Source organism: Peromyscus californicus, unplaced genomic scaffold (genome assembly GCF_007827085.1).
Source record: "Peromyscus californicus insignis strain IS unplaced genomic scaffold, ASM782708v3 Scaffold_12__1_contigs__length_115047231, whole genome shotgun sequence".
Lineage (NCBI taxonomy): Eukaryota > Metazoa > Chordata > Mammalia > Rodentia > Cricetidae > Peromyscus > Peromyscus californicus.
In genome coordinates, this window is record NW_026294413.1 from 103103934 (window position 1) to 103118171 (window position 14238).

The 14238-nt window shown below is 37.9% G+C and overlaps 1 protein-coding gene across 2 annotated transcripts in view; it reads right to left on the minus strand.

Annotated features, from left to right (window-relative positions):
- The window catches only part of Znf385d (zinc finger protein 385D), a 957149-nt gene that overhangs the window by 704085 nt on the left and 238826 nt on the right, over positions 1-14238 (minus strand). The gene's annotated exons all lie outside the window — the stretch shown is intronic.

Sequence of the window (14238 nt, forward strand, 5' to 3'; positions counted from 1 at the left end):
GCTAGTCACCATGGGAAGCCCCCAGTAGTAGAGTTTCTGATAAGGAAAGAAAACTAAGATTTTTTTTTTTAACTAAAATTATCTTTCTAACTGATGATCTTGTCAGTGACCTAAGGTGAGCTGATGCCCTTTGGGAACTAACAGGGTCTGCAGCTATGGGGACATCTAATTGAAGACTAAAGAGTTAGCTGTCAACCTGAAGCCATCCTATACAACCTAGAAGCAGGACTAATTACTTATTTTTTTTGCATCCATGTGAAACTTTCAAACACTGGGGGCTAATATCTATCACACACAAATAGGATTAAACATGACAGATATTCTGCTACTCCCCATGAAAGTGAATAAGAATAAGAGCTGTTCAGAGTGAGAGCTAGGCGAATCAGTCCCCCAAATGACTAAAGGCTCTTTGAACTTAGGTCTATCTCATAGTGGATAGTACTTCTTATTGTGGTAGCAATCACTAGAGTCCATGGAGTGACAGCTTCTATAGCTAATAGATGCCATCTCTTTCTCCAGCAATTTAGAAAATTGGCACCTAAGGAACAAATATTCATTTTGTTCATTTGCTTGCATAAATATACATTTCATTACACATCAAGAAAGAATTTAAGACATCCTATGAATTTATAGACAATAAAATTTAATAGAAGTTGGAGGTAAAAATAGATAAAAGGGAAAATACAAAGCAAGAACACAAATATGAGAGGTTATGTTATGCAAAGTTCTTTAGAAACAGGAGCAATTTTGAATGTGAGCTTTCTAATAATTAATAGAGAGAGAAAACATGACACACACTTGAACCAAGGGCATCATCAGATAAAGCCAAATAAACTACACATATAATCTGATTACTATGGTGATATTTTATTTGTGCTGAAATGTGATTTTATTTGTATGTTAATAAATAAAGTTGCCTGGGGGTCAGAGCTAATAGCAAGCCATTTAGCAGAAGTCTGGCAGTGGGAGCACACGCCCTTAATCCCGATCACATGACAGGCAGATCTCTGTGTGTTCAAGGATACAGCCAGCATGGAGACACACGTCTTTAATCTCAATACCAACCATAGAGACCTGGAGGTCTGTATAGACCAGCAGTGATGAGGAGGTCATGTGGTTGGGTTTACAACCAATAAGAAGACAGAACAGAAAGTCAATAAAAAGACAGACACACAGGAAGTAGGTTTCTTTCTCAGGGGAAGGACAGCAGCGGCAGTGGGTGGTAAGAAGGTGGTCTCAACTTTTGGCTACTGCTCTCTGATCTCTGGGCTTTTAACTCTGCATTTGGCTCTGTGTTTCTTATTTAATAAAACTGTTTAGAATTACATCTACAGATTACTGATAGCAATCAAGCTAGGGAGGGTCTTCTACAGAACCTAGGAATATATCAACAATGTTCCATAGAATATAGTTTCTATAAAATGATAATACATTTTATAAGCCTTTAATCCCAGCACTCAGGAGGCAGAGCCAGGAGGATCTTTGTGAGTTTGAGGCCAGCCTGGTCTACAGAACGAGATCCAGGAAAGTTGCAAAGCTACACAGAGAAACCCTGTCTCGAAAAACCAAAAAAAAAAAAACCAAAAAAAAAAAAAAAAAAAAAAAAAAGACTTGCCATGCTGAATAGTCTACAGAAGCTATCTGTAACATTAACATACATAACACTTACAAGGTCACTGTCAGGTGCTGCTTACTGCACGTTACTACACATTTAGAGCATTCAATTGTCATACTTACTCAGTGCAATGGGCAACATTTCATTTCAGCATATTAGAGTAGTGGCTCAGGGAAGCCAAGTAGATTGCCAAGCTTACTTCCTCATGAGAGGCCATGTCAGGACTTAATCTGATCCAAACCCAGCTCTGACCAGCAGGCTGTAAGATTCCCCATATCACGATTTCTAAAAAGTACTTAGGTACACAGAAAATCCAAGCACTGTGGAGTTATGGAAATATCTACATTATTTCAAATGGGTGTGCTTTCAACATCAAGGGCTTTGTGCTCTCAGGGAGATTAAAGAGACTTGAGAAACCGCTCATAAACTACATTGTAAGCTCAACGTTCCTTCCAAGAGAAGAAGGTTGCAGAATGGGCCCCTAAAATTGAGTGAGTGAACATGTTACACTGAAATGCTACCCATGAGCCAGCCAGTTACAGGATATGTTTCCCGAGCAATGCTTTTGAAGTGGGAAAAATGCTTAATTGTCTTTTGTCTGGAGAAAGAAGTGCAGTATCAGTATCTTGCCCAATATAAACTGTGAAATATTTAAGTGGCAGGTTCAATAGAAAAATCTCCTCAAGTCACAGCGATTTACCATGCTGGATCTTTCAACAATGCTTTTATATGATCCTAAGTTAAGAAAACAGATCTAGCTTGCATATTTCAGATGCCCATATTTAAAGAAATTTAACATTCATAACTGTAATATTACCTGTAACTCATAATATTACCATTGATTATTGAAAGAGTTTGCATGAAATATCCATTATTGCTAAAAAAAGAAACTGAGAAGAAAGATTTGCTTTTCCATATACAGCATTTAGGTAACAAAAGTAGTAATCTATTCAATCAATTATGGATATTATTGCTCAAAGGCTATCATTTGAAAAAGCATTTCCTATGGTATAATTCTTACCACCTGAACCAGGTGCTCTACTGCCCTCTCATGGATGTGATGGAAGTAGCAATGAGAATAAACCTTGGTTTGAGAGGGGTCAACAAAAGAAATTTTATTGAAATAAATCCTGTGAAAACGACAGCCCCACCAGAAAATAATGCTGCTTCTTTATGTTAAATGTCTTAAGAGTTTTGGACACTGAAACCTTTAATTATTGTGGAGAAAAATGGAATATTTTACCAATGGTTTTTGGAACCACGAAATTCCTAATACTGTTTTTTACTTCTAAAACTCTGTGGTGGCCTTATCTCCTCAAGTTTGGCAATCTCATAAAGTTGACTAGTATAGCTAGTCAAAGACTTTAGTTAGCTTCATCATCCTTCCAAACAATAACAGGTCCTGCTATAACTGATAAATCCTTTCTTTCACAGAACAAGAGGGAAAGAACTCAGGATTTTGTAAATGTAAACTGAGACCCAACCTTGTTTCCCAAAATAAGAGATGGTGCTTGTGGCAGGGAAGGAGGTTGTTAAGACAAGCTTGTTGTGTCCAATTTTGTGGTTAGGTTGTACATCTCAGAAGGGTGAAATTTGCATGGGATATTTTAAAACTATAACACTAGGGCTTGTAGTAGTGTGACAAGCAACTAAACCTTTCTTTTCTTTTCTTTTTTCTTTTTTTTTTCCTCAAAAAATGTTATCTCCAGAGGGCTGAGAAACAATATAGGGTTGTTGGTATGGAATGTTGGCTCATTTACAGTGAATTTGTACATACAAATGTATTTGTATAAACAATTGTGCCTGTGAAGCATGCTTCTACCTGACTTAGTGAATCTTTGCTTAGCAGAGTCCCAGGTCTAAAATTTTACTGGCCTCAGAGCAAGATGAAAAAAAAAACATGCTTCTTGATTTATTTCAAACATACCTAGATAAACATTACTTATGTACCTTCTATTAGATGTTTTGGCTTAAAGCTTTTAAAAAGAATTGCTTATAGCATGTCCAGCCAGGTTAAAACCTTTTTCAGTTGTCAGAAACTACCTACCACATGCTGTGAATTTTTCCTCAGGCATTACCTCCTAAAACAAATGAATATTCAGTTATACCAAGGAACCAAGTTCATATTTGCTATGCCAGAGGGACTAGAGAGTGTGGATGGAGAAAACACATCTGTCAATTGTACATTATCATTAGCTCTGTAGAGGAAATTTCTTGGAACTTAATGTGATATAAATACCAATACTCAATAGGGTTCATGGATACAAGAATAAACATCTTTATTACAACTCAGTGAACAGAAATAGTAAAAAAAATAGGTATACCCTTATATCCAATTTTAATAAATCTTCATTTTCTCAGTACTTGAACTGAAACACATTGTGTGGTAGATCATCTTCACTTTAATCTGATATTTTTAAAGATCTATTTTATTTATTATTTATTTATGTGTATACATGTGTGTATGTGTGTCTGGGTGTCTGCAGAGGTCCAAAGAAGGCAACAGATCTTCTGGAACGAGATAGATAGGCAATTATATGTCTCCCTACATGGACCACTACACAGGGCAGATTCCTAAGCTAAGGGCTATGGGGGTGGCAGAACACACTAATTATCTTCTCCAGTGGCTCAGGGAGATACGTGATTAGTGAAGATTTATTCCACATGATGATATAGAGAAGACTTAACCCCACTTGGGAAAGAAGACTGCCTAACTTTCCTAGCATTACAGTAACAAAATACTGAAAGCCCAGTAGCTTAAACAGCAGAATTCTTTTCCAAATAGCTCTGGAGACTGGAAGTCTAAGATTAAGCTGCTGTAAGTGTATTTCTTCTGTGACCGCTTCCCTTGGTTTACAGATGGCATTGTTCTTCCTGTGTCCTCCTGTGACCTTTTCTCTCTCTGGCTCATTGTTGATATCTTTTTCTCTCTTATATCAGTCCCAGTGGATCAGAGCTCTACCAGATGACACCATCTAATCTTAACTGCTCTTGATAGGCCCTATCTCCAATACAGTCACATTGAGGAAAGTGGTGTCAGTCTATAGATTTAAGGGAGACTCATTTCAGCCTGTAATATACAGAACCACACATCTCTTAATTTTTCCTGTTTTGAGTCCAGCCTTCCATACCCCTAACTGGCTGTGTGACAATGTATAAACCACTTAAAGAAAAACTATGCTGATTTGTCTTCATCATCTACATTTTATGAATAATAATATTGTAACCATGCCCTTAATCCTATTGTCCATGTCATCTAATATTCAAAAATTCCCATGGTATTGTTTTTATTTATTTAAAAAGAGAGCAGGAATATAAGATAAAAATGATTTTTCATTTACTTCTTAAATCCCTAGAACATTGCATAAGAACTAAAACAAATCAATCCCTGAAATTATTTCGTGAGTAAAAGATTAAAAACGATGACTACTAAAACTAGAACTGCTTAGTGATTCTCTTTGCACCCACGAATAAAGTAAAGCCCTAATATTGTTTTCTGTTTCAGGAGCCCATATATTCAGTACCTGAGAGACCGTGGTTACTCTCTATCTAAATTAGGTTTAGTTAAAGACTACATAATTAAGCTACTCAGTTGATGCTCCCAGTGATATACATGTTTCTTCAAAGCAGCATCATTATGAACTTCGCCACTGAAACCAAAATCTAAAACAGCAATTTCAACCTCATCTTCATCCTACTTTTTCACCTGGACCTGAGTCCTCACAGACCACGTGATCTATGAAACATTGACCAGCCAAGCACTGTAGCTCAGACAACGAGCTAGACTACCCTCCAGGCAGCTCTGACCTGGAGAGAAAGCCAGCTTCCCTTCTTTCCCTAATGTGGAGAATCCCACACATGAGTCAGTTCACAGTTGGCAGCCCCCAGATTTAATGTAGCATGTATAATCAGTGAGGATCTCTGAAGTCTTTGATTAAACTTTTATGTCGTCGCTTAATTCCATGCAAATGGGGAAAAGTATTGATTAAAGAGCCTTAAAATGGTAACCTGTTGAGATGAGAAAGGCAAATGCTGTGAGTTGGTGAGCCAACCTGGGAAGATTAATGGGAGGAACAATGCGAAAAAAGCCTACGTGTTTGAACAGAGGGAACTGTGCCTGTAGTTAGAGCTCACTCTCCCAGGGCTGAGAGACCAAGGAAAGTGGTTGACCCATGAAATTATTTTGCTTTACAATGAATACTACCTGGTAAACTATAATCCCCAATCCTAAAACTAATTCAACTTTTTACCCTGGAAATTTAATGTTGGTGTTTTATTTTTCCTACTTAATAACTGATTCCAGATTTCAGAGTAGTTCACTACCAGTTTCATCCTAATCATAGTCTCTCAAAGTATTAACAACTAGACACTGAACTGATATAATATTAGTAGGAGTTGGGAGGTGGGTGTTTGGGGAACTAAGTCATGAACATGAAACCACCATGAATGGATTAGTTTCCTTGTAAATGAAGCTTCAAAGACTCCTGACCCCTCATATCATGGAGGATACAGGAAAAGGGGCACTATATATGGAAGTAAAAAGTAGCCTCCTCAGACATGGACTTTCTCATTGCTTTGAACATGGAATTCTCAGTCTCCAGAATTGCAAGAAATATATTTTTGCTTCTAATCCACTTAGCACAGGGCATTTTGTTATAACAGCCCAGGTGCATTAGGATAAATTATAAAACATACCATTTAAGCTATATAAATCCAAACCAAAAACATGATGAGAATGAGTTCCAGTGGATTGTGTGTCAACACAATGAATTAAAACCATACTCATGTTGAATGTGCATTTTATATACTATCAACCTTCACTCTTTGTATCTTATGAAAAATTCTAGCAGATGATTTGTAGAAATATTAATTCATAGTAATCACTAATAATGATCTTTAATTTATAATGTGTCAGAAAATTTACTGCTTAATGATTCAGTATCCAGGGAATATTAATACATTAGAAATTCAATGAATTACCTATATAATCTTTAAGATTAAAAGATTAACTTAAAGGAAACTAAAAGTGTAACACGATTAATTATGCTGTTATAGTTCTTCAATTTAAGGAAGTATAACTTACCTAAAGTGCTTAAAATAATGATGAATAAGAAACAGATAAATTAGCATAGTATTCACTGAAAATTCTTTTGAATTAAGTAGATACAAATTAATAAGTACAGTATATATAAACACTGTCATAAAAAAATAAAAAAAGGAAAGCAGTTGGTTCACAGAGGAGGCTGACACATAATTCTCCTTAATGAGGTTTATTGAAATAAGAGGAACTCTGTGGTGTGGTTTGAAAAAAAAAATGACCTCTATAGGGAGTGGCACTACTAGGAGGTATGGCTTTGTTGCAGTAGTTGTGGCCTTGTTGGAGGAAGTATTTCATGATGTGGGCAGGCTTTGAGGTCTCCTTTGCTCACTGTCACTCAATGTGACATGTAGACTCCTGCTACCTGTGAATCAAGTTGTAGAACTCTCAGCTCCTTCTCCAGCACCAAGTCTGTCTGTATTCTGCCTTGTCCCTCCATGACAATAGACTAAACCTCTGAAACTGTAAGCCACCCCCAATTACATGTTTTCCTCTATAAGAGTTACCATGGTCATGGTGTCTCTTTGTAGCAATACAGACCCCAAGACAAACTTAAAGCCATGATCAGGCCTTGAGGTATGAGGGAAAGCATTTGATAGTAACAATATATTATATAAAAAATCTAAACGTAATGGAGAGTAGCTTCATCAAATGTGAGAATTAGAGATAGATAGGAAGAGGGGGAGAAATAGATAGGCAGAGGGAAGGAGGGAGGGAGGGAGGGAGGGAGGGAGGGAGGGAGGGAGAGAGAGAGAGAGAGAGAGAGAGAGAGAGAGAGAGAGAGAGAGAGAGAGAGAGAGAGAGAGAGACTGAGACCACAAGAGTGACAAGTCAATCTCTCTGAGGAGTCTCAGATCAGTCCTCAGAATAAAGAAAAGATCTGACTTCTTATAACATTTTAGGGGTGGGTGGAAAGTTTTATAGCATAAGATTTAGGTCAATACATAATAACTGACAAAGAGTGTAGAGAAGCCAGACACCACAGAGATCTGTCATTACAGCACAGATTACTCCTTAATTCTGCATCTCAGAAAAAGCTTCAGGGAGGCCTGGCTTGATTAGGACTATTAGATCAGGCCTAAAAGTACAGGCCCTTCTAACAAATCCTAAAATCATCCCTTAAAATATTTCATTTTTATGTGAAATTTTGTGTAAAAAAAACTCCAATAGATTGAATATCCCTGATCTGAAATTCTTGGGACCAGCAATGTTCCAAATTTCAGGGATTTTAAGAATTGAGAATATTTCCATGCATCCTTCATATCATATATTTGTCTAGACATTTTATAACTTTTAAATGTTGCATAGTATTTACATATGCCATATATACTTAGCTTAATATATTAATTGTTTATTCTGACAAGGTTTGTGCTGTTACAGCCTTAGAATAATTTTCAGGCAGGACAGCACTATAGTCCAAAGGTTTTGTGGCTGGGTTAATGTTTCTCTTTTAGTCTTCTGGAGAGTACCTTTCTGTACCAAAGACACAAGAATATAGGGGTGAAAGTTCTATATAGGCACCTGCTTATCTTCTCCAGATGCTGTTGACTTGAGATCTCTCCAGGCTTTTATTTATTTATTTATCTATCTATTTGTTTATTTGTTTATTTATTTATTAATTTGTGTGTGTTTGTTTATAGGCACATAGTATTATAAACTTCCCTCTTAGAACCATTTTCTTGTTGTCCCATAACATTTGTGTATGTTGTGTATTCATTTTCATTCAATTGTAGAAGGTCTTTGATTTCTTTATTAATTTCTGTCTTGACCCATTCTTTTCATTGAGTACAAAGTTCTTTAGTTTCCATGAGTTACACTTTCTATTGTTGATATCCAGCTTTAATATGTTGTGGTCTGATAGGACGCTGGATGCTATTTCAAATTTCATGGTATCTGTTGTGCTTGCTTTGTGTTTGAGCATGTTTTTGATTTCGGAGAAAGTTTTAAGGAGGTGCTGAGAAGCAGATATATGCTTTTGTGTTCAGGTGAAGTATCCTGAAATATCCGTCAGGTTAATTTGGTTTATAATATGTTAGCTCCACCACTTTTCTGTTTAGTTTTTGTCTGGTAAGAGAGGTACTGAAGGTTGGTAAGAAAGGGTATTGAAGTCTCCTACTTTCAGTATGTGAGGGACAATATGTGATTTAAGCTGTAATAGTATTACTTTTACAAACTTGGCTGTCCTTGTGTTTGGGGCCCCATGTTAAGAATGGAAATATCCTCTTGGTGGATTTTTCTTTAATGAACATGTAGTGTCCTTTCCTATCTCTTCTGATTAGTTTTAATTTGAAGTCTATTTTGCTACCTATGAAAAGGGCTACACCAGGTTGTAGGTGCATTTGTTTCTATTATATTTTTTCAACCCTTCACCCTGAGGTAATGTTTATCCTTGATGTTTCGCTGTGTTTTTTTGGATGCAGCAGAAGAACTGATCCCATTTTAACATTCATTCTGTTAGTCTGTGCCTTTTTATTGGGGGAATTGAAACTATTGATGTTGAGAGTAATCAATGATTGCTGATTCCTGTTATTTTGTTGTTGCTGTTGGTAGTGGTGGTGATAGTGCTTTGTGTGGGGGGGGTGTGTGGGGGTGTTTCCATTCTTTTGATTTTTCCAGTCAGAGATTATTTTTTTTTCTGTGTTTTCATGGGTGTAGTTAGCCTCTTTAAGTTGGAATTTTCCTGCTAGCACTCCAGTAGGGCTAGATTTGTAGATAGATCTTGCTTAAATTTGGTTTATAATGGAATGTCTTATTTTCTCCATCTATGATGATGTAAAGTTTTCCTAGGTATGGTAGTCTGGCCTGGCATCCATGGTTTCTTAGAGTCTTCAGCACATCTTTCCTGGACCTTCTGACTTTTCGAGTCTCCACTGAGAAGTCAGGTATAATTCTAATAGGTCTGCCTTGATATGTCACTTGCTCTTTTCCCTTGCAGCTTGCACATTTAGTGTTTTGATTATTACATACCATAGAGACTTTCTTTTCTGGCCCAATCTCTTTGGCATCCTGTATTCTTTTTTTTACTTTATAGGCATCTCTTTCTTCAGGTTAGAGAATTTTTCTTCTATGGTTTTATTAAAAATATTTTCTTTGACTTGACCTGGGACTTTTCTCCTTCTTCATTTCCTGTTATCCTTAGTTTTAATCTTTTCATAGTGTCCCAGATTTTCTGGATGTTTTATGTCAGGAGACTTTAGATATAACATCTCCTTTGACTGAGGTACACATTTTTCTCTTCTATCTTTAACATCCAGGAGTCTTGTTCTATCCCTTGCATTCTATTGGTGAGGTTTGCCTCTGTAGTTCCTGTTTGAATTCCTCAATTTTTCATTTCCAGAATTCCTCAGTTCATGTTTTCTTTATTGACTCTATTTCCATTTTCAGTTTTGAATACTTTTATTCATTCCCCTCTACTATTTGTGTTTTCCTGGATTTCTCTAAGAGATTTATTCATTTCCTCTTTAAAAACCTCTATCATCTTCATACAATGTGTTTTAAAGTGTTTTTCTTGTGCTTCAGCTATTTTTGGAATTCTCAGAGCCTGCTGTAGTAGGGTTACTGGGCTCTAGTGGTGACATGCTGTCCTGACTGTTATTCATTGTGGTTTCACACTGGCATCTAGGTATCTGAGATTGGGGAGATTATAGTTCTAGACACTTGTATCTAGTTTTGTCTTTGTTGTGTGGGTATTTTATTTCTTGATTTCTGTTTTCTCTCTGGTTTTTAGGAGAATGTGGCAGCTGTGGTAGAAAATTTTCTGTGGACTTAATAGATATGGCTCCTGGGTGTTCCAGGTACAATGTGTTTCTGGGTATTGGGAACTGACATATAGGAATAGGAATAGGCGAGGGATCTGAGGGGCTTCACAGGACAGAGGAAAGCCATGTGTTCCATCAGAATCTGCTTATTCAGATTCCTTGGAATGGGGGTAAAGAGTGAAGAAAGGACACCCAAGAAGTTTTTTGCTATATAGCTGGGATGAAACTGGGGGATTGGATCTGAAGGAATGGAAGAGAGGTGAAGATCTGCTATCTACCTACTTCCTTCCCTGTCAGGAGTGGCCTGTGAGAGGTGAAGATCTGCCATCAGCCTGCTTCCTTCCCTGTCAGGAGTGGCCTGTGGATTAGCAGGGAGTTCTTGCTGGATTTGGGGGTGGGAAAAAACAAGTGGAGGAGGGAAGTTAGGAGGGGGAGAGCTGTGTGATCCACTGAAGACGGGGTGGAGGAGGTGTCACAGCTGTTCTGCTGCAGAGCTGGAGATGAGACTAGGGATTAGATCTTTAGTAACCGAAGGAGAGGTGGAGCTCTGTAGTCAACCTACCTGCTTTCCTTTCAGGAGTGGCCTGTGTGTTAACAGGGAATTCCTGCTGGAATTGGAGCCTGGGATAAAGTAGTGAGTGAGGTTAGGAGGAGAAAGTCTTAGGGAAGGTCAGGGGAAGAGGGCTGCAGTGGGTGTTCTGTTGGAGAGCTAGGGATGTGACTAGGGGATTGGATTTGGAGAAGAGGAGAGAGAGATGAAGGTCTTCAGTTATCTTACCCTGGCCTTTTCACCCAGTGTGTTCCCAGGAAATGTCTGCTGGTATTGTAGACTGGGGTAATGGTATGAGTTTTGAGAAATAAGTTTGGGTGAGATCTTTGTGATCCATTAAGGTATTGGGTCAGAAAGGAAAGGGAGACAGACCATCACAGTTGTTCTGCTATGGAGCTGGAGATGAGACTGGGGGCGTGGATTTGGAGAGGTAGAAAGAGAGGTGAAGATATGCAGTCTTCTTAAAACAATTTTTTTTACTTAAGAAAGAAAGAAGGAAAGAGAGAAAGGAAAGAAGAGAGGAAGGAAGGAAGGAAGGAAGGAAGGAAGGAAGGAAGGAAGGAAGGAAGGAAGATAGAAAAAGAAATCCAAGCAACAAGTCACTTAGCATTCTGAGACTTAGATGATGAGTTCTCATTTATTTCCTCAAACAGAAGAGGGCCTCAGCAGGGAAATATTACTGATGCATTATAGATCTCAAGACCTTTGTGGGGGCAATGGAGCAAACAAAGAAAGCCTTGCTATTCCCTTTATAGGGAAGAGCAAAAGGTTATGGGCTGAAAGTAGGGCCATGGAGCAGAGGGGCATGAGGAGCACCCCAAGGAAAGAGAACCATCCATTCTCCAACAAATAATGGGTGCCAACCCTGTGTACTAATAATGTGCCATGGAAGTTTTTTTCTTCCCTCAATATTACAGTTGAGGAAAATACATCTTAGAAATTATCTTAGTTTGGTTTCTGTTGCTGTGATATATATACCATGACTACAAGTAACTTGAGGAAGAAAAGGATTACTTCACCTCACAGTCCTTCACAAAGAGAAGTCAGGACAGGAACTAAAGGCAGGAACACGCAAACAAGAACTGACGCAGAGTTTACAGAGGAACACTGCTTACTGGCTTGTCCTCTGTGGTTTGCTCATTCTGCTTTCTAAACCCCTCAGGAACACTTGCCCAGAGATGGCATCACACACAGTGGGGTGGTCTGACCCACATGAATCATTAATTAAGAAAATGTCCAGCATACTTGTCTATAGACCAATCCAATGGGTTTTTCTCAGTTGCGGTTCTCTCTCCCCAGATGAACCTAGCTTGTGTCAAGTTGCAAACAACAAGAAACCTAGTCAGCACAGAGATAGTAAAGTGTTTGACCAGCTGTATACGACTAATAAAGTCAAGTTCAGTCCTCTTGATCTTATAAGGTGGTACTCTTTGCTTTCCTGTTTGTCGATCTTAGGTATGTAGATACAGTAAGACATTGAGACTTGGATATCAACATTAATCTAAAATATTTGGAGTTAAATGATGGCCAACTTTATAGACAGTTAGCATCATTGGGTAACAGCTACTCAGAGTAAGGGAAACATGAGGAGTCCATGTTTCTCAGACACACAGCGAATTAACACCAGAAGGAAACTTGTAAAACATCTAAGCTTGTCTAATGACACCTCTATTTCTGATAAGATGCTTTCTTTGCTCATGGTATTATGGGGTTTTGTTGAAACGAATGATTTTTGTCAGTTTCTCTGTGTTCAATGTTTAGTCTTTTCTTAACTAGTATGTCTACTAAAAGCAAAGCCTATGGTTTTTGACTAGGTCTTAATAGAAATTTATTGTGTAACACATGTGACTCTTCTAGTTTCACTTCCAATTCAACAGTTCTCAATTTTGTTTGATTTTATTGCTTAGAAATTGTGCCTTATTTTTATCAAGTTTGGCTGTTGTTTCATGAAGGCCTGCTATTTTCTGAACACCCAAACAAAGCAAAAAGTGGAGTAGGCACACTGAAGCTATGAGTAAAAGCATGTGTAAAGTTAGGATGCCTGGGAATAAGCATTTTAAGGTAAGAGCAGATCTTAGAGCTGTTTCTGCAGATTCCCTATGCTGGTCAGTCTGTGAGGACTCAGGTCTGTAAGTATGCTTTGCTTTTAGTAGCCATTATTCAATGAAGAATCCCCCAGGGAACAGGATAGATGAATGAGATCAGTGACTTCAGGTATTTGCTTCCAATTCCTGCACTACAGGACACAATTGTTCTGGAAACTGTCATCCCTACAGGAATTATTCCTCAGTTTCTCCCTTTTAATCTCCCAAGAACAGTGGCGATGAGCCCTCACAACAAGCACTCAAGCATGCCATGCTACTTTTTACCTCAGGGCCATGAATGGTGACCTTGACAATGAAATACATCTGGAGATACAGAGGTCACTTACTATGTTTTGCTACATTTTTCATGTGTTTTATACAAAAAAATCAGAAGAACTAAAACAAATACCAATCAAGAAATGAAGTATCCACCTGTGGATTTCTGTAGAGGTCTCCATCTGTTATAATAAGGAGCTTCTATGATGGGGGTAGGTAAATACACTTATCTGTGGGAATAAGGGTAAGCCTTTAGAATATACATCTAGATCATACTAGTTTTATAAAGGATTAGTAGTAGGTTCTCCTTTAGGCTCCATGGCCTCATCAGCTATGGAAATTTTTTTAAAATCAGGTTTATAGTACCAGGCATCAATTTCCTCCTATTGAGGTGGCTTTAAATCTAATTAGATGACTGTTGCTTACCCCTAAGATATATGTCATTATTTCATCTTTGGGAATCTTTCCAGCTATTCTGGTCACTGTTGTGGTTAATAGACATTGCAACTCAGTAGGAATAGTGTCTTCTATATAGGACAGACAGTAAAGTTGCACCCACAGAAAATCAACAAACAATATGGTAGCTAAGCAAAACTTGACAATTATAACACCTACTGACATACCAGTGGATGGGAAGAATCTCATGAGGACCCACTAATAAATGAAAAGCTACTGGCAATCAATGACTAATGAGAGAAGGAGAATTAGTCTTCTCCAGGAATAAGTCATCTGATATGTTATCTGATCCCAAATGATCAGCCCTAAACACACATAACACACACACACACACACACACACACACACACACACACACACACACACACACACACACAAAGAAAACATAGACTCAGCAGTTA